This window comes from Heterocephalus glaber, unplaced genomic scaffold (assembly GCF_053883595.1).
Source record: "Heterocephalus glaber isolate CG9 unplaced genomic scaffold, H.glaber_assembly_v1.0 deba00001719, whole genome shotgun sequence".
Taxonomy (NCBI): Eukaryota; Metazoa; Chordata; class Mammalia; order Rodentia; family Bathyergidae; genus Heterocephalus; species Heterocephalus glaber.
Window position 1 is genome coordinate 5634107 of NW_028258432.1, and position 20066 is coordinate 5654172.

General features: G+C 46.3%; 1 protein-coding gene across 7 annotated transcripts in view; it reads right to left on the minus strand.

The window, feature by feature from the left end:
• Window positions 1-9266, minus strand: part of Spata13 (spermatogenesis associated 13) — a 142849-nt gene extending 133583 nt beyond the window's left edge. For 3 of the 7 annotated variants that reach the window (XM_021236347.2, XM_087199466.1, XM_004854835.4), the window contains exon 1: window positions 9078-9266. The gene's annotated coding sequence lies outside the window, so the exon portion shown is untranslated. Of the gene's footprint in view, window positions 1-396; window positions 459-9077 lie in introns of those variants that run through there. The other 4 variants (XM_087199465.1, XM_021236344.2, XM_004854837.3 and 1 more) reach the window with 3 other exon arrangements.
• Window positions 9267-20066: the final 10800 nt, after the last annotated feature.

A 20066-nucleotide genomic window follows, 5' to 3' on the forward strand; every position in this document is an offset into this window, starting at 1 on the left:
AGAGTACCCCAGCAGCTCACTCTGGGGATTTCAGATTTGTTTTAGAAAAGTGAAAGATAAAGGATAGAAAGCAGGCCTGGCTGATCTTAAAACAAGTCATTTTAAAGAATATTATGTTTCTTTTTCCTGGCATATTTTGGATTACTCATTAACCTCCAGTTTTTAAAACTAAACTTCTCTCATTGAAATACATACTCCTTTTGACTATAACTAAACCTGCAGATATTAATATATCCTTCCTCTCCTCTGTTTCAAATGCAGGTTGAAGGGATGTTATTTCAGAAGTATCCATGGAACATTTAAGCAAGGTCCATTCCTGTGTTTCTAAACCCTATTCAGTCCCTGGATAAGGCCATTGATAATGGCTAAGACCACACAATGGAAGCCAGTCTTTACCGTAATACTGAGCGGCCTGTGTGCTGGATACACAGAAGTTTCCCCAGTGGTAGATTCTTGCTCTGTAATTGGGCAGCAGAACAAATAAAGTGAGTCAATTCTTTCCATTTGCAATACACATGTAAATATATTAAGGCCAGTCTAACAGTAAACATCCGTTACTCCCACAACAAAATAAAACAATCAAAAACATAATCTAACTTTTCCATAGAAAAAGAAAAAATCATAAACACAGTATGAATTCACATATTTCTCATTTGTATAATTAATTTGACCACACTACCAGGACTGATGCTACACCCAAACAAATTAGAAACCAGCAGAACTTAATCTAGATCACAGGTTTCCTTCTTAGAGCACTATGCTGTGGGTCACTTACTCAAATCTTATAGTCTTAGGTAGACTCGGTTTTAATAACTTGTTAGAGTGTTTTAGGATATTTGTGCATGGGGCTTGATTTAATTAATCTCAGCAGGGTTCAAAGCAGACTAATGAAGCCAACATGAAAAACGTCCTTCAGATGTTCTATTATTAAAATCTGGCTAATTATATCACCACAAAGGACAGATATTTAAAAAGCTACCAATATAAATCAAAATCAAAAGAAAGGGCTGGGGATGCAGTTTGGTGGCAGAGTGTGCCTAGCATGCACGGGTTTCATACCCCGAACTGCAGAAAAAAAAAAAAGAATAGAGATAATTTTTCCATGCTGATAGATAAAAATATGTTGTCCTATCCACATCAAAAGGGATAAAATTGCTAATTTAGTGTCTGGTCCAAAACAGGTGCTCATCAACATTTGCTTCATAAAACAATTAAAGAAGATAGAATGACTATGCATGACAGGCTAAGATATGCAAAAAAAAATTATATACTTTTCAAATAATGTTTAGAAATATATAATTAATAACACAATGACATTTAAATCCTAGAAGACAGATCAGTTGCCAAAGAGAGGCTAAGTCTAGAGAGGGATTGTATGTGTTTGAAAATGGCAGTTACGAATGACCAATTAGGGAAGGTACAGAATCTCAGGGCATCTGATGCACATGAACATTCTCATCCATGCTGCAAAGCATGATATTGCTTATGTCCTTATTCTCTGTTCACAGCATTGTCTTCTGAATCTTTGCCCCTAGATGATGCTCAGAGAATTAGATGTGGAGATCTACAGCATTGCTGCTATTTTACTTCCCAGTTCTAAGAACACAACAGAAGGCCACCAAGAAATCTGCAAATTGTTCAACATGGAACAAATATTCATTTCACAACTGCATTGGTGCCACTGCTACTGCTGCCTCCATCACAGGCTCCATCACCAGATATGGCTTCAGCACTTCCTATGTGTCATGCACACTCTTCTCTAAGCACTTTTCAAAATCAACCCATTTAATCCTCACAACAGCCTGTGACAATGGCCCCCAAACTTAACTGCATGTGGGACATTCTCAAACATCCCAGTCCTAGGCTATGTCCCAAACCCAGTCACAACTTTAGGTGGAGGGGAACAAACATAAATTTTTTTCAAACACATTCCCTAACCCCAACAATTCCAACATGCAGCAAAGCTTCTGAACCTCTTATCTGAGAGATGGGTACTCCTGCCACCTACCACCTGAGGGTTCTTTTCCTTGGTTCAGACAGAAATCATGAATCGGCAAAATGTAACTCTGCTAGTGGCCCTCATGCCACTGGTCAACACCAATTAACGCAGGATGCCATCACTTAGCACCACCAGTTGCTGGTCTTTGCTGCCACTGGCTGTCTCTATTTAACACTAGCTTGTACCAGATGCTATTAGTCAATTCTGCCAGTTGCCGGTCTCTGTCTCTGATCTTCATCAGCTGCTGGTCTCTGTCTCTGATCTTCATCAGCTGCTGGTCTCTGAGAGCTCTTCAGGGCTAAGAGACCCTGGTGTTTACAACTTTTTCTTCTAAAGCAACCACTCTGTCCTCACTACCCAGAATAAGAATCTCAAGGACCTTCTGAGCCCATACTACCCAAGGAATAAATCACAAGCAGATTTACACAACCACTGCAGCGAGGCATTGTTCCCACAGGACCTGTGCTGCAGCACAGGAGGGTCAGCACACTAGAGCAAGTGCTCCTAGACCAACCTCAGGAATATGAGAGGAATGCTGCTTAGACAGCCACAGCAGGTCCATGAGAGGCCTAAATCAGGATGTGCTGATTGGTCTGAACTGATCTAAACTTAAGCCTTCTGATCTAAATCTGCTGATGGATTCAAATTCAATTCTACTGCTTAAATTCAAGCCTGCTGCAGTCAGGGTAGACACCTTCTGGAGTGGGTGCAGGGTATCCAGGATGCTGGCAGTTCTGTGGAAAGCTGTGACACTGCTCTTCGACAAACAGCTCTCACATCTCTGTGAAAGACGGCAGGGCTGAAACTGGGGAATCTTCAGAAGGGCTAGGTGTTAATCACAGTAGACTGGAGCTTGGCAAGTTGGGATGGTAATAATGCGCTGGGATCCCTCCCTGACCTCTGTCATGTTAGAGGTGGTTTTCCCTGCTGCTTCTTCAAAGAGGCAGCAGGGTCTGGAGTGGGGAGGATTGCAGGAGAAGTGCCACGGCTGACAGCCACACTGCGCGTCCAGCCGGAGCAGCACGGAGAAGGCTGCAGTAACCCAGACAGGCACTGAGGCAAGTTGTCCCAGTCCATCCTTGGTGGCGGGCTGAGGGCCAGCAAAGGGAAGCAAGCGACAGGGGCCTGGCAGCTGTCCGTCAGCCCCACACCACCCCTCCGGCTGGCACAGGGCAAAGGTGAGAGTCAGGTGGCCCTCATCTGTCTCACCTAGCTTCAATGTATGTGTCCCTCCAAAGTTTCTAATTGGAACGTAAACCCCAAGGTGACGGCAGTGAGGCCTTTAGGGAAATAATGAAGCCATGGGGCCTCCACTTTGGTGAATGTGATTAAGGCCCTTATCAGAGACTTCGGAGAGCCACTGACTCTTCCAGCTCTTCTACCATGGGTGGACAAAGCAAGAAGGCCCTCACCAGGCATCGAATAGCTGGGTCTTGGCCTTGACCCTCCCAGCCTCTGGCACTTTATAAATCACCCAGTCTGTTATAGGAACAGACTGACAGGAAGTATCTATATTTTTCAGATATGGTGACTAAGGCATGGAGAAGCTAAGACTTTCAAAAGGTCACACAGTTGGTAAACAGCAGACACAACCCTGGCTGCCAGATGATTGCTAAACACAAAGAAACTGTGGCAGCAGGAGGCAGTATAGAAATAAGGGAGAACTTTAGGATGCAGTGACATGAACCAGGGTGAGCAAATGACTGAGGATGCACCCTGGAGAAGAGTCAGGCGTGAAATGTGGGTGGCTGTCAACTTGAGGGGAAACATGCCCTTCCCAACAAGGTTGCGGTTCTCTGCACAGCTGTTCCTGTGGCAAGAAGAATAGTTATTCAGGAGCTGGGGTGTGGCCTCACGGTACATCGCTTGCCTAGAATGTGCGAAGTTTCAGCACCACAAAAAAATGGTTAAAAAGTACAAAGATACTACGACCTCTTGAAACCAGGAGCTCTGGAACAGTGTCTCTCGGGCGTTGCTGTGCATGAAGATCACCCTGGAAGCTTTTCAAAGCTCAGATTGCTGGGATGCACCCTCAGCATTTCTAAAACAGTACATCTGGGGTGGGAGAAGGAGCCCAAGAGTTTGGTCTTCTAACGAGACCTTCCTAGGTGTCAATGCTAGAATCATGCCTTTGGTACACAGACTTGGTCACGATGACAAGCCGGGAGGTGCAGCCATAGGGAACTGTTGAGGGTCCTGGCATCACCAAGCAGGAGTCTGTCTCCCACCTCTGCTTATGCAGTCTCCAGAAGCTGGAATGTCTCCACTGTCAGCATTTTACTTGCCTGCTCTCTTTCCTCCTCTAGGAAGCTTTCTTGGGTCTTAAAACTCGCACCTACTCGGTTAACATCCCTAGCAGAAGCTGACTGCTACACTGACTGTACTTCTCACTACTTAGCTTTCTGTACATCCACCACTCCCACTAGACAAGAATGCATGAACTCATCATGAAAGTGGGGGCTATTTCCAACTACGGATTTCCCATCTTGCACACAGCCTTGGCACATAAAAGATAGCCAAGATAGCCCTATAGGGCTAGAGACCCACTGAAACACTCCAGTCTGGCCACTGCAGGCCTGTGTTCTGTTTTTCCCCAGGGACAGCTTGCTCGTCTTGGGAAACTGTCTCCATGTTAACAGAGGATAAGGGGACAGGCTAGTTCTTCCCTGTCCCAGAATCCTCTTTGAATTCCCCAGTCCTGTGGCTGACTCCAGAAAATGAGGTACAAGTGAGTGGGAGATATTTTGAGGCAGACATAAGGTCCTTGAAATTACCATGTATCAGCTACACATGTTCCACACAGACACTGAGGGCCCCTGCACCAGGGAAAGAGAAGTGTTTCCTGACCAGGAAATTGAGTCCTTGGAGGTCCTGGTTAGGTGAGATGATGTCCTAACAGCAAGACGACGAGATGGGTTATTACTTGTATCCACCAATGTTGCCATCTGAATCACAGCAAATTCCCAGAACCAAGTGGAAAGGACACACACCATTCTCTGCATTCTGCAGCAAGCCACAGCTCCCCAGGGTTCACATGGCACAGAGAGCAACATCTATACCTGGGAGAGGGCCAGGAAAGGACCTGCAGCTCTGCTGGGCCCTCAGGCTCAAGGGTCTTGCTCTCTCCTCGTGGGCTCTTTCTTCCGCTCAGCAAGCAAAAATCATCTACCTTATAAAGGGCTCAGATGATTTCCTGCTCGGGGATTCACAGGTTACAGGGACCCATACATAGAAGGATGCACAGGGATATCCTAAACCAGGCAGCCCTGCTCTCAAGCCTCAGTCTTGCTGATGACAGGGCTTTGGCTTGAGTGTCTCTCTGGACTTCTATGCCACTTAGGAACAGTGCTCAATTACAACGACCCTCATCTGAACCAGAGGCTACCCGCTGCATTCTAGACGTCTAAGAGAACTGTGAAGTCATGACAGCAGGATTTAATTCTGTTTAGAAAGGCTGATCTGGAAGGAGCTGGGCACCATGGGCAAATGGCATTCTCGAGTCTCCCTGACAGCGCTGGGAATCATTGTGGATGGTTCAGGCAAGAGCCCAGAGAAGGGCAGAGGCAGACAGAGGCCAACAGAAGGAACAGTCCCCTGCCTCTGTCTTAGACTAGCTCTCCTCCTCACTGCTGTTTGATCTGTGACAGAGAAAAATCACGTACCCACTTTGTATTCATGTATTTCCCCTGCAGAGGGAAAAAGAAGTAAACATTCCAGTCACTGATTTTCAAATTATTATTACCATATGGTTTGCCTCCAGAGAGCCATGTTCTTTTGGTGTTCCTTTTTGGTGTTTTGGAAATAACAGTTCTTCCCAAAACATCTGAATGTATATGTCTATGATGTTATGATCCCAATTATGCCATTACATGTCTGAAAAGCAAACATTTTTTAAATGTTAAGCTTTCAGGCAAAAAAAAAGAGAAAGAAAACCACTGATGATTTCTACTCTAAGTAAATCATTCTGATGCTTCTTAGCTCAAAAAATAAAAGGAAAGACAGTTCATGTTGCTTTCAACATGGACTGGGCACAGTCCAAAGACCAGGGTCCTGAGGCTATGGGATCTACTGTTTGGTTTCTTCCCTTAGATATGTCCTTTCATTTCTCTCTGTAGGCCATTGTTTCCTTGGCTGTGGAGTGGAAGGTTCCTTCCAGGTATCCAAGTGTGGAACTTCACCAACACTCTACTTCCGTATCTGTAAGAGTATCTGTTCACAAATACTAGCCTCCAACTATTAGGAAAGTGAGGACTAACAAGGAAATATTTGATCAAGGCCTCAAGGTTACACAAGAAAACAAATAAACAAGACTTATAAAATCACTCAGCTCTCAGGGACCCCAAGGTCCATCCAGTTAAAGTGAAACCAAACTTTCAATGCCCAGGACTTGGCTGGCAATGGTCTTTTATACGCTACTTTCTTCCTGGCTTCCTGCAGTAGACAGGGAAGCAGAATCGATAGCCCAACACCATCCCCAGACTTTCTGAAGGTCACCAGGCATTCAGTTTCCCCATACGCTGTTCTATGGGCCCAGAATTTGTGCCCTCAACTGGTGTACACTGCAGACTAAACACAACATGTCAAATCATGACCTCATTTTCACAGCTGGACTCCAGACAGGTCTGAATTCAAGAGGTTCAGTGGCATGGAAGATGTATGCCTCCTATCACCACACAGCAGAAAGAAAAGCAGGAGAAACTCAGTTTACTGCCTACTTGGTCTGACTCCCTCCTTTCTCATCTGTAAAATGGGACAATAATAGATTCTGCATTACAGGGATACGAGGATTTAAAATGAATATTAATGCACACAAGGCCTTAGAACAGTGCTAGCTAGTGTTTGACAAACACTTCTGAATAGTCACATTAATTAATATTGATAGAAACCAAGACAGTGGCAGATGCGGAGATTCTGAGACCCAGGCACCCCGGGAAAGGCAGCTGCCCCAGCTTACCCTCTTCTCCCAGACATTCTGCAATACAGATGTCTGCGAGGCAATGGAGGGCTGACTGGAAAGTAATGTTGAGGGACTGTAAAAAGCCAGGAAGGAGGGCCGGGGATTCAGCTCAGTGGTTCCGCTGCCTGCCTCCAGCCTCGAAAGTGCAAGCTCCGCAGTTCGATCCCCAGTACCGAAAAAACCCAACCAAACAAACAAAAAAAGCCAGGAAGGGACCCGAGGCCAGGTATGCGGTGAGGTCGAGGGAGGCTGCAGCTAGGGAAAGCGCTTGTCAGGGAGAAGCAGGTAAAAGGGAAGAAAGCACCTGTAGAAGAAATAGCAAGGAACGAAGGAAGAAACCCGCCCAAGCACAGGAGCACAGATCAGGGAGGAGGGAGGAGGGAGGAGGGAGGAGGGAGGAGGGAGGAGGGAGGAGGGAGGAGGGAGGAGGGAGGAGGGAGGAGGGAGGAGGGAGGAGGGTGGCAGGTTTGGGAGCTACAGGAGGTAGATGAAAATTAAAATACTGGATAAGAAGAAAGGGCGACCCTAAGGCTCTAGACGCTAGAGGAGGGAGGAGGAGGGAGGAGGAGGAGGGGGGAGGAGGGAGGAGGAGGAGGGGGGAGGGGGGAGGAGGAGGAGGGGGGGAGGAGGGAGGAGGGGGGAGGAGGGAGGAGGGGGGAGGAGGGAGGAGGAGGAGGGGGGGGGAGGAGGGAGGAGGGGGGAGGAGGGAGGGGGAGGAGGGGGGAGGAGGGGGGGAGGAGGGGGGAGGAGGGGGGAGGAGGGGGGAGGAGGGAGGAGGAGGGGGGAGGAGGGAGGAGGAGGGGGGAGGAGGGAGGAGGAGGGGGGAGGAGGGAGGAGGAGGGGGGAGGAGGGGGGAGGAGGGAGGAGGAGGAGGAGGGGGGAGGAGGAGGAGGGGGGGGGGGAGGAGGGAGGAGGGGGGAGGAGGGGGAGGGGGGGGAGGAGGGGGGAGGGGGGGGGAGGGGGGGGGGGGAGGAGGGGGGAGGGGGGGGGGGGAGGGGGGGGGGAGGGGGGAGGGGGGGGGGGGGGGGAGGAGGGGGGAGGGGGGGGAGCAGAGAACAAGGTTCAGCCGCGCACGGTGGGGTGCAGAATTAACAGGCACCCGGGGAACAATGCAGCCAGGAAGTTTGAAAGAGGGGGGAGGTAGGCAGAAAGAGAAAGGGGAGGTTTGCTAGGAAAGGAGAAAAAATAATGGAGTGGAAAGAGAACAAAATCGAAAATGGGGTGAAATTTCTGTGTCTGTGAACAAGTGGAATAAAGGAGGGCAAACAACTGGGAGATCCGAAGGGATCAACAGGGAAGAAAACACTAGGAAGAGGGGAGGTGCACGAAACCGGGGCGGGAGGCTGAGAAGACTTTGGGAAGCCATGGTAACAAGTGCTGAATAAACTCAAACTATGACTGTTCAATTTATCAGCATCATTATCCGTGGCTGGGAAGCAACTAACCCGGAGTTTCGCGGGCTCGTTTCCTTTGCTTTGGGCCGTTTTTGCGCCCTTGGAGGAGGGGAGTTTGCTCGGGCTCTTCGGCTCTCTAACTGCAGTGAGGCGGGGGGCCTGCCGGCCAGCAGTCCCCCGAGTACCCCAGACCGACAGCGGAGCTGGCTCCACCTTCCCGGGGCTCCGACACCCCTTCCCCGACTCAGTTCCAGAGCAGAAGACTGACCAACTCCGCCAGCTCACTCCGTCCGGTGAACAGACGCCGGGAAGCGGGTCCTGAAGTCCTTCTCCCGTGCAGTCCCGTAAGGACCGAGGGAAAACTTTCTTTCTAAGCCAAGGCCTCTGACCGCGTCCTCTCCCAGCCCCCTAGATGCAGCACGGGTCGCCCCACCGCAGGGCTCCGTGCATGAGGGGGGGACCCGGGCGCCCCGGCCCCTCCAACCCGTGTCTCCGGCGGCACGTGGGTGGTTTCGGGGATCCCCGGCCCGAGGCGTGGGCACAGAGGGGCTCACGTAGCAGTAGGTGAGCGGCCCAGCAGCTCCACGCGCCGCGAGGAGGCGGCGGCGGCGGCGGGACGCTCTCCAAGGGCCAAGGAGATCGACCGGCTCGAGCCCTCACCCGGCTTCCACCTAACACTCCGAGCCCGGCGCCAGCTAGCAGGTCCACCCACCCGGCGCAGCCTCACCTCGCGCGGCCCTTGCTCTTCTCAGCCTCCACAGCTCGGCTCCCACGTCGGGAGACCCGAGCTTAGCCGGCAATCTGCAGCACGGCCCCGGGCTGGCGGCGGGCTGGGCGCCCGAGAAAGCGCGGCGAACACTCCCGGCCCGTGCGCACCCGCCCGTTCTCCGGCCACGCCCCCGGCCCTAGACTGAGCCCTCGGGCCCGCCCCCTCACTTTAGGCCACGCCCCGGCCCAGGTCACAAACGTACCCCGACCTCGGGTCAAGACCAGCTCCCTGGCCAAGCCACCAGTCCCTGGTTCGCCAGGCCACGCCCTTACCTAGGCCACACCCTCGCTCCCTCAGGCCCCCCCGCATCCCTACTCACACACCTCACTCTGCCTGTGCCTCCCCCCAGGCCACACTCCTGCCCCTGCTTCTGGCACCTCAGGCCACGCCCTCCGCACGACTCCTCCCCTCGACTCTGTGGCACGCCTCGGGCTCAACTACCCCTCTCCTCCCAAAGCCACAGCCCACGCTCAGCCCACCACCCAAGCTTGCCCCTGCCCTGTCCCGCCCCGGACCCCCCAGTCACAACTCACCAACACCCCAGCCGCTCCTCAACACCTACACTCAGACTGGACCTCCAGCCCCTCCCAGTCCCTCCCAGGCCAGGGTTGGAGGGGGCCATCCTGTCTGCCTGGAGTTCACTTCAGGCGAAGGCTCTGTGGCTGCATTTGCTCTGAAGCAAAGTGCGCAAGGTGGAGGATTCCTCAACCTACCGGTTTCCCCAGGGCCCCCAGGGAACCTTGGCACACTGTTTCAGTGAACTCACTCAAAGAATGATCACCTTCCTTCTTTCGCCAAAAGCCTCATCATTACTGCAAGGGAAAACCGCCAAGGGGAAGCCAACCCTCCTGTGCCAGGCTCTGTGCCCCACTGCTTCCATAATTATCTCCTGTTATACAGCCGATGAAATTCATGAAATAAGTGTGTCCTTTTAAAAAGTGTAGTCTTTTAGGTGATGCCTTTGGCTGGTTATAACGTACCAGCACGATTTTTATAAACATGTATTACTTTTATAGTCAAAGAACAATACCCACTACTTTTAGATGAAAAAATGTGTAAAAGTATATTACCCAGTGAAAAGCCAAAGCTGATTTGATGCATGCTTCTCACCCATTGAGAATGTACTCTGTGTGGTACTACAATGGTGAGGACATGTCATGCATGTACCACAGAGCGAGTGGACTTTAGTTCATGGTAACGTATCAGTACTACCCGTCGGTTGTTAAATGTACCACTCACACACACACACACACATGAAGCGCCACACTAATGTGTTAGTGTGGAGGAGGGGTCAGAGGGAAGACTGTCAGAACACAGTGCAATTTCCACTCAGTTTTCTGTAAACCTAAAACTGCTCTTAAGAAGTACAATAGTCTGTTAATGAAAACACACACCAAAATATTAAAGGAAGTATCACTGAGTGGTGGGAAATTAGGCAGACTTGGTTTTATTATTTGAATTTTTATTGAGATTCTCTATATTTTTAACAATGAGCAAGTATGTTTAAAATAAAAGAATATTATTATAAACTATGGAAATGTTTAGAGACAGTATGAGAGGCTAATATCTGAAGGTTTCATTTTATTTCTATTTTATATAACCAATGAAATCTGCATGAAGCACCTATAAATGAAGTCTATTTTAGTATTGTTACAAAGACTTGTCAAAGGCTAAGTTGAGTTTATTGTCTCTTTAGCATAAATCTCATAAGTCTGAGGAGCTGAAGAGCAGATTTTTATCTTTCTTTAAAAAGCATCTGTGTTCCAAAAGATCTTTTCTGCTTGCCTGGAAACCACTATTTTTTTTTTTTTTTTTGGTACCAGGGATTGAACTCAGGTCCTTGCGCTTGCGCAACAGGCGGCAAAACCACTGAGCTAAATCCCTGGCCCTGGAAACCACTATTAATATTTACATGCAATGCTTTTTTTGGTGAAGAAAAAACTAGAAACCGAGTCCTTAGGAAACCAAAGCTGGCCTGCAGATACACGGATTTCTGCAGGATCTTCCAGGCTTGACCTAAAGGCCTGGCCTCCCGCCTCCATGATTCCCAGTGTGACTGGGCCTGGCTAAGTTTTCACTGTCTCTTCAATCAAGGGACAGACAGCGGTATCACCCTCTTGGCACTGGGTAGAGAATCAAAACTTGAGCCCATATAAGACTCTTGGTATCATCTTAGCACGTATAGGTGCTTGGTAACTGTTAGTTCCTTTAGAAAAACCAAACATTTTCCTAGGAAGCTCATGAGATAAAACATATTTCTGAGTTGAGGTTTTAATCTTATTAGAAGAAGGAAGGATGGTTCAGGAGAAAAATGATGCAGAGAGGGGCTGGGCTCTAACCCCAGCTCCATCGATAGCCACGTGCACTTCCTGGGCAGATCGCCACACAATCCTCACCTTCTGATATGTTAAATGAGAGATTGGGACCAGCGGTCTCTAAATTTCCTTTCGTTTCCATCATTCCACAGGGAATCACAATGCATCTAAATTCAAAACCAAACCAAACCAAGTGTTCTACAGAGACCGCTCTCTGCCCACATGGCTGGCCATTTCTCAGCCTTGCAAACAGAGCTGACATCTGCATTCTGTTCTTCCTCACAAATGGGAACTTCTCAGAGTCTCTTTGACCTTTTTTACTCTGCTGATCTGCCGATACCCTTCTCTGCCTAGCAACTGAAACTCTAACAGTAGCCAATTCAAAACATCCACCCCAGATTCCTCCTAACAACACTGATGCTTCTATAGGAGAGTGTCCAGGGATAGAAACTTCCAACTTTCATCAAGTCTAAAGTGCCCACCCTCATGGACACTTAATAGCATCTCAGGAGTTAGAATCTTTCTCTTAATATTTACTGAATGTTTAATACACTATGTGCTTTACATTCATTATCTCCTTAAAGCCTGGGAACAATTCTTTGGATACTATTCTCATTCACATTTTGTAGATGAGGAAAACGGAGTTTGGAGAGTTTAAATGAGTTATCTAAGGGTACACAACTAGTCAGCTATGGAGCCAAGATTCAGCCTCTTGCTTCTGCTTTGAAGCACTGAAGAAAGAAGTACTGTGGGTCCCTCCAAAGTTTAGGAGAAGCACAGCTGTACTCAGTCTGCTGAAAGCTTCCATCTGCCTCCATTCAGCAAGGGCTTCTCAGGAGGGACCAGGGAGAAAGGGAAATTCTTTTCTCCACATTTTAGGTTTTTTCCTTTGAGGATCTTTTACACAAAAACAATTCCAGACTCCACCCCAGCCTCTACTGACTGGATGAGAAACCCACTGGTGCATGTGCAATGACCAACCTAATTTACTAACTTATTAACTGCACAGAAGGTTCATGCTCTATTGACCTTTCCACCCACAATGCTGCAGAGAGCAGTCTGGGGTCAACTTTAATGCCACAGACCAGTCTCTCATCTGAAGATAGTAATTTTTTTTTTTTTTTTGGTACTGAGGATCGAACTCGGGTCCTTATGCTTGCGCAGCAGGTGGCAAAACCACTGAGCTAAATCCCCAGCCCCTGGAGACAGTAATTGACATTTGGACCTGGCAGAGGGGAAAAGGAAACTCAGAGACTATGACTAAGAATTGTGCTTACATCCTCCAGTTGGTTTTGTCAGTAGTATTGCTGCCATTTTATATTCATCCATTAGTCTCCAGTGTGGAGTTTGATTGTGAAGGTGGGAGGGGAAGGAAGGGAGGTTAGTTGGCCCGCAACTGTCCCTGCGTTAGAAGACCCAAGATCATGAGCCTCTTCCTCTTGTTAGCTCTGTGGGAGAGAACATTCCTTGTGTGGTATCAGGAACATTCCTTAGCCTCGCTGTGATCAGTTCCTCACCTGAGATGAGCAATGCACTATGGGGAAGATGGAGTATGACAATGTATGTAAAATCCTATCTCGGTGCCTGGCTCATGGTCACATAATAAATAGTGGCTGTCTTTAGTGATTAGAATGGAGAAGTTGAGTTGGCCATCTTTTATCCCATAGTTTCTTAGAGCAGATATCCCCTAACTTGAAGCTTCCTGGAATGACAGAATAACGTTTGGAATGTATCAAATTATCCTAATACAGAAGAATCTATCTGGGGAGAGTAAGAAGAGTCCATATGATTTGGGCAGGGAGAGGAAAGCATTGTCCTTGCCTTTTGTCCTGAAAGGGCACCAAGGCCACTGGGTCTAGAAAGCACAGAAGTTGGGCACGATGGTGCATGCCTCTGATCCCAGCGCCCTGGGAGACTAGGAGGATTACAAGTTCCAGTTCCACTTAGGCAACTTAGTGAGACCCTGTCTTAAAAGTTAAAAAATAAATTTGGAAAAGGCACTGGAGATTTAGCTCATTCACCAGTAGAGTACCCCTGTGTTCTATCCCCAGAACCACGAAAGAGCATTGGTAGTGGGGGATTCTGAGAGCCAGCTCTGGGTTGCAATGTGCAGGGTTAGCCCCTCTGCCCAGAGAAAGGGATGCTTTCATCCTGGGGCTTGGAGGGACACAGGTGGGCAGAGCAGCCTTGGAAAAGAGACAATAAGCAGTGCAACGCTGTTCTTACAGCCTCTGTGGAAAACAGAATGGTGAGTCTTCAAAGAATTAAAAATAGACTCTCCATATGACCCAGAATTTGGCTTCTGGAGGTATACTGAAAAGAACTGAAAACAGGGACTGGAACACGTACTTACACACTAGGCTCATTGCAGCATTGTGCAAAATTGCCAAGGGTGGAAGGAACTCATGTGTCTGTGGGTGGATAAATGGGTTAAAAAAATGTGACATGTACATACAAAGAGATATTAATCAGCCTTAAAAAGGAAGACATTCCAGCACATGCTGTAACATGAACGAACTTGAAGACATTATCAAGGGTGGAATAAGCCATAAGCAAAAAAACACACACTGTGTGATCCTGCCTACATGGTATACCTGGAGTAGTCAAGTTTAAGAGATCAAAAGTAGAATGGGAGTTTCCAGGGGACGAGAGGACAGGAGATGGGGGGCTGTTTAGTGGATACAGAGATTCACTTTTGCGAGATGAAAAAAGTTCTGGAGACGGATGGTGGTGAAAGTTGCACAAAATGTGAATGCACTGAACGCCACCAATGTGCACACTTAAAAACGGTTAAGATGGCAAATCTTATGTTGTGTATATTTTACTGCAGTGAAAAACAGATGGCCCCCAGCTTTCTGACCTACAGGCCAGAATTCATGCAAAACCATTGGGGTTGTGGGGGAGACAGACAGTGGCGATTCTGTCTCCACACTACTGAATCCCAGCACTGTTCCGAAGGCCCTGTGGCCTCCGCCATAGTTGGATCTTGAATGTCCCCCAGAGGGCCCTGTGTTGATGTCCTGATCCCCAGCCTGCGGTGCCCTTGGGAGGTGGCAGAGCCTTTGGGAGGTAGGGCCCGATAGGAGGAAGTTGGGTCACTGGGGATGCGCCCTGCAAGTTGGGATCCAAACCTTTCCCCTCTCTCTTTGCTTTCAGATCACTACAAAGCGCACAGGCTTCCGCTGCCACACACTCTGGCCATGATGTGATGTGGGGCCACAGTCCCAAAGCAATGGGGCCAGGGGGCCGGGTACTGAAGCCTCTGAAACTATGAGCCAAAAGAAACCTTTCTTCTTTTAAGTTGACTTATCTCAGGTATTTTGTCACAGTGGCAGAAAGCTAACACAGCCCCCAGCCCCCTTCCCGCTGGCACAGAGGAGGAGGGCTTTTCTAAAGCAGTTCTCCACCAGCAGACTTTCTGTTTGCTGTACTCAAGTACCTCCCACAGTCCTGTCTTCTTTATTAAATTTTGATGGTTGAATCAACTGGAAACTGGATAAAGAAGATGTGGGTTGTTTTTTTTTATAAAATGGAGCACTACTCAGCCATAAAGAACTAGAAACTAGAGTCATTTATAGCTAAATGGGTGCATATTGAGGCCATACTTTTAAGTGAAATAAATAGGACACACATGTGGAAATACGGAATAGTTTCTCTAGTGTGAGAAACTGAGAGTGTAAATAAGGATTAAAATGATTAAAATGAATAATTGATAATTTGAAATAGGAAGAAAAGGCCAAAATGGGTAGGGGTGGCGGGAGGGGAAGGGGAAAGGAAAGAAGGGAAAGGAAAAATTATGAGAAAAGAAAAAAAAAAAGAAATGAAATCTATGTAAATAGGGAAGGGTGGAGGGGGTGAAGGGCACACAGGTAATGGGGAAAAAATAAGAACCAAGATACATCATGTACAGGTACAAACACCCAATGATAAATGTAAACGTATTGTACACCTAAAATATTCCAATAAAAGAATTTAAGGAAAAAAAAATTTGATGGTTGACACCCTCATCTAACATTTTTTGTTTTATCACTTGGATCCCTTCATTTTTACACAGTACATATGCTCTTAGTGTTCTTCAGGGACAGAATTTCTGTCCTTGGGTTGGAGCACTGGCCTTAAAGACAGACGAATCTTAGACAGAATCCATGTTTCACTTTTGCTATCTGGGTGGCCTTGGGACTGTCCCTTCTGTATCTATAATAAAGAAATAGTAATACCCTGCATTGTGGCAGGATTAAAGGAGATAAACTATGCACATAGTCAAGACTTGCCTGACTTGTAGAGAATATGAGATAAAAATAGCTGCTGAGAGTACATATACATGCAGGGCCTATGAACTGTATGGTCTTTATAAATGCTCACCTCAAGTTCACCTCTTTGACCCCTTTCTTGACTTTCTTTGGTAGCATTAAGTACTTTATATTTTCTAACACCATCAGATCTGGGACACATCTCTGTTTTTTTGCACCAGAAAGACCACGTACTCTTTGAGGGCAGTAATTTTTAAAACTTTGTTTACTTTGGGATTTTTCATAGTATTAGGCTCACAGTAGGTGATAGATAAAATGATCAAAATAATAATAATACACTGCTAATTATTGTGATGTGCTTAAAAGTATATACATAAAGAATGTTATATGTAAAACAAAATATAAATAAAAACCAGTTCTCAAAATCAGGGATCTAATGATCTAGGCACACTGCCAGTTCTTTTTGGTTGATTTTTATGTTTTGTACTTAAAACAATAATTCCTTTTAACTTTAAAATTCTAAGCAAACACCTCATAACCACCATAGCCCACAACCATCATTTCAGATGGATCACATAGCCTGTTTTGAGTTTCACCCCTGATCAAACTCTTCCATTTAAAAACCCAAGTTAATTCTTTTCTTTCCTCACCAACTTCAAACATGCAGAAGAACAGATGGGAGAGAACAAGATGATTCACTGTTTACCTGTAAGGAGCCTTTTAATAATGGAGGACATGTTAAGGGGACAATGATGATGTGGGTAATCTTAAAACGGAGGGTTACAGCACAGATCAGAACATTCATTCACTAAGGGACATTCACACCATACCTGTAGACCTAGGTAGTGGGGTGTGGGGTAACAAAGGGATGTGCTGGGAGAATGAACTGAAATGATGGAGTTGTATTTTGGAAAGTTTAAGCAAACAGTGGTGAAGGAATACATCTGACCAAAGTCAACTGGAATAGCCTTTAGAAACTCAGTTTCTGGCCCCTTCTAGCTTTGCTTTATTGAGATACACAAACTGCCCCCTGAACCTGAACATGTTTCAGAATGAAACTGGTAATATTTACAAGCAGTGAAACCGAAATGGCTCATCACCACTGTGATAGCTGCCATTCACTGAGCCATACTGTTGGCTTTACTTTGTTCAATCTGCACAGGTTGTGGAAGCAAACAGCTGAATTATAAGCCTATCTCAGCAACTTGGTAGTCATGTGACTTAGCCTCAGGGTTTTTAAATTGAGATATAACTTAGATGTTGTGAAGCATATAAATCTTACATTTTGCATCCAAGTGAGTGAGGGTGTGTGTGTGTGTGTGTGTGTGTGTGTGTGTGTGTGTGTGAGAGAGAGAGAGAGAGAGGGAGAGAGAGGGAGAGAGAGAGAGAGAACCTAACAGGATGCCCACCAAGTGGTGTTAATGCCTTCGTGTAACCCTTCTTCCTGAACGCGAAGTCTGCAATGAGTACTACCCACAGAACAAGGCCAGTGATAGGCTGTCCCTGATGTGATTATTCTGTGTTGTATAAGATCCTGTCTTAGCAGACTAATGGTAGAGATACACTGAGGGCTGGGTAAAGTAACCTAGGGCTCTCAGTTGTACAGCCCCCAACAACAAATTCTGCCAACACCAAGAAATGAATTTCCAGATGAGAGCACAGCCCAGGCCACACCTTGACTGCAGCCTTCTGAGAGTCTGAGATAAGAACTCCCAGAAACTGAGAGGATATATATGTGTTGTTTTACTGCACTAAGTTTGTGGCAATTTGTTCCATAGCACAGAGAACAAATATAATATCAACCTAACCACCATTCAAATCAAAATGCAGAATATTTCTAGCTCCTCAAAAACCTCTCTCATGTGCTCTCCGGTTAGCAGTGCCCACCACCCCAAGGGTAAACATTACTCTAACCTCTATCACCCTGGATTACTTCTGTTTGCTTTTGAACTTCATATAAACGGAATCATATGGTGTATATTCTTTGATATCTGACTTCCTTTCCTAAACAGTATGAGATCCATCCATGCGGTTCTGCATAACATTAGTTCATTCTCTTTCATGCTGTAATGTAGTCTACTGTTTGAAAATGTCATGCCCTATGCTATTGTTGATGGACAATTCAATTTTTAAAAAAACTTTTGGTTATGATGCTACCATGAACATTCTTGAACATGCTTTTAGTAGGAAAAAAAATCACACTTCTTTTGGGTATATTCCACAGGAGTGGCATTGCAGGGTCATAGGGTTTGTATATCTTTGCCTTCAGTAGGTACTAGCGAGCATTTTAAAAAGTAGTCTCCACTTTGACAAATGGTAGAAGAAAGTCTGTGTTCTACCCGCCACTATCACTTAGTATTTTCTCAGCCTCAGTTTTCTCATTAGAAGAATGGGGGTAACAGTAGTGCACGTGCCCCAGAGATGTTTCTAGCACTCAGTGAGATCATGTACAGATATTTTCAAAAAATAATACTTGTTTGATAAATGGTAGGTATTTATTTCCATTTTGTTACCCTGGTCACACAGAAGTAGCTGGGCTGGGGTTCAAACCTCAAAGGATGGTTCAAAACTCCATATTCTTTCCATCATACTCACCAGGCACTTTTCAGTCATTTTTAGTGGCTATCAATCTCCATAAATATTTCAAAATTATCTTTTCTTTTAGACTCTGTCCTCCTGCCTAGATCCTCTTAAAGGATCTCTGCTCTTCCCACACAACCTAGAAGATAAATAGAACTGCAACTTGACAACATGGAGGGCATTTGTGACTTTTCAAGTAGAAAATATGTACACTCCTCATTGTAAGTTACTGTGGATCATTCCTCTTGCTGGTTGTCTTCACTGCCTTCTAGGAGGAGACAGAGGAGGAGGAAGTCATTACATACATATGACAGGTGCATATGCAAGAGAGGTGGGGCACAGTAGGGCTTGGGGGAGGTGCCAAGTTCTTAACCATGTAAGGACCTGAGTCCCATGTAAACCACCTGTTCCTGGTTTATGCCTTGTGTGCTGTGCTCTGAATGTCTATATCCATCATCATGAATGAGATTAGTGTCATTATTATAAAAGGGGTCCAGGGAGCCCATTTACCCCTTTCACCCTGCAAGGACAACAGATGAAACCATCTATGAAAAACTAGACCCTCACTAGACATCTAATCTATTGGAACTTTGATCTTGAACTATTCAACCTCCATAACCATAAGAGAATAAAATTTCTGTTGCTTATAAATTATCAGCCTAAGGTACTTTGGTATAGCAGCCCACATGGGCTAAGACAGTGTTACGGGCTGAATGTTCATGCCCGCCTAAAATTCATATGTTGAAATCCTAAGGGAGATGGGGCCTTTTGGAGGGATAAAGTCAAGATGTGTGTTGCCTCATTTGTGGGATTAGTGCTTTCTTATAAAAGAGACCTCAGAAAGCTACCTTGCCCCTTCCAACATGCAGGAGCACAGTGGCCTCTCACTGGACACCAAATCTGCCAGCACTTTAATGTTGCACTTCACAACCTCCAAAATCCCGAGAAATACATGTCTGTTATTTATGACACCCCAGCTAAGGCCTTTCCATGATAGCAGCCTGAACAGACTCAGCATACACCATGATTTGACTGGGTCTGCTACTTCTAAAGAGTAGCATGACCTTTCCAGAATGATATATTCTTTGAGAGCTGGATATCATCTCATCTCATCAGCAACATACTCCTCTCTCTCCCTTTGCTTCCCTCATCCCTGGGCCATGTGCAGTACCAGTTCATTAGTATCAGTAAAATTAATCAAACACACAAAATGCTTAGTACAGCTAAAATGATACACATAGGGAAGTGTTATGGCTTAGATCTAAAATGTCCCCCCAAATTTTCATGTGTTTAGAAGTGAGGCTTTCAAAGGTGATTGGATCGTGAGAGGTTGAATCTCATCAAGTAGATTCACCCATGGACAGATGACAATGCAACGGCCTTATTGCAAAGTGATGGAAATGGAAGGTGGGACCTAGTGAAAGGAGGAGATTGTAGTTGTGTGACATTTGGAACTGCATCTGGTCCCAGTCCTCTCTCTCTCTCTCTCTCTATCTCTCTCTCTCTCCCCTCCCTCCCTCCTTCCTGACTACCCTGAGATGAGCACCTTTCTTCCCCCACACCTTTCCACCATGATGTTCTGCCCTGCCACAGGCCTAAAAGCAATGGACCCAGCTGATAATGGACTGAAACTTCTGATACTGTGAGCCAAAATAAACCTTTTCTCTTTTGTTTATCTCAGGTATTTTTTCACAGCAATGGAATGACGACTAATATAGAAAAAAAAGTAGTATATCAAATACCTAATATATGCCAGGTTCTGTTTCAAGCATTTCACTTATTTTTACTCATTCAGTCTTCAC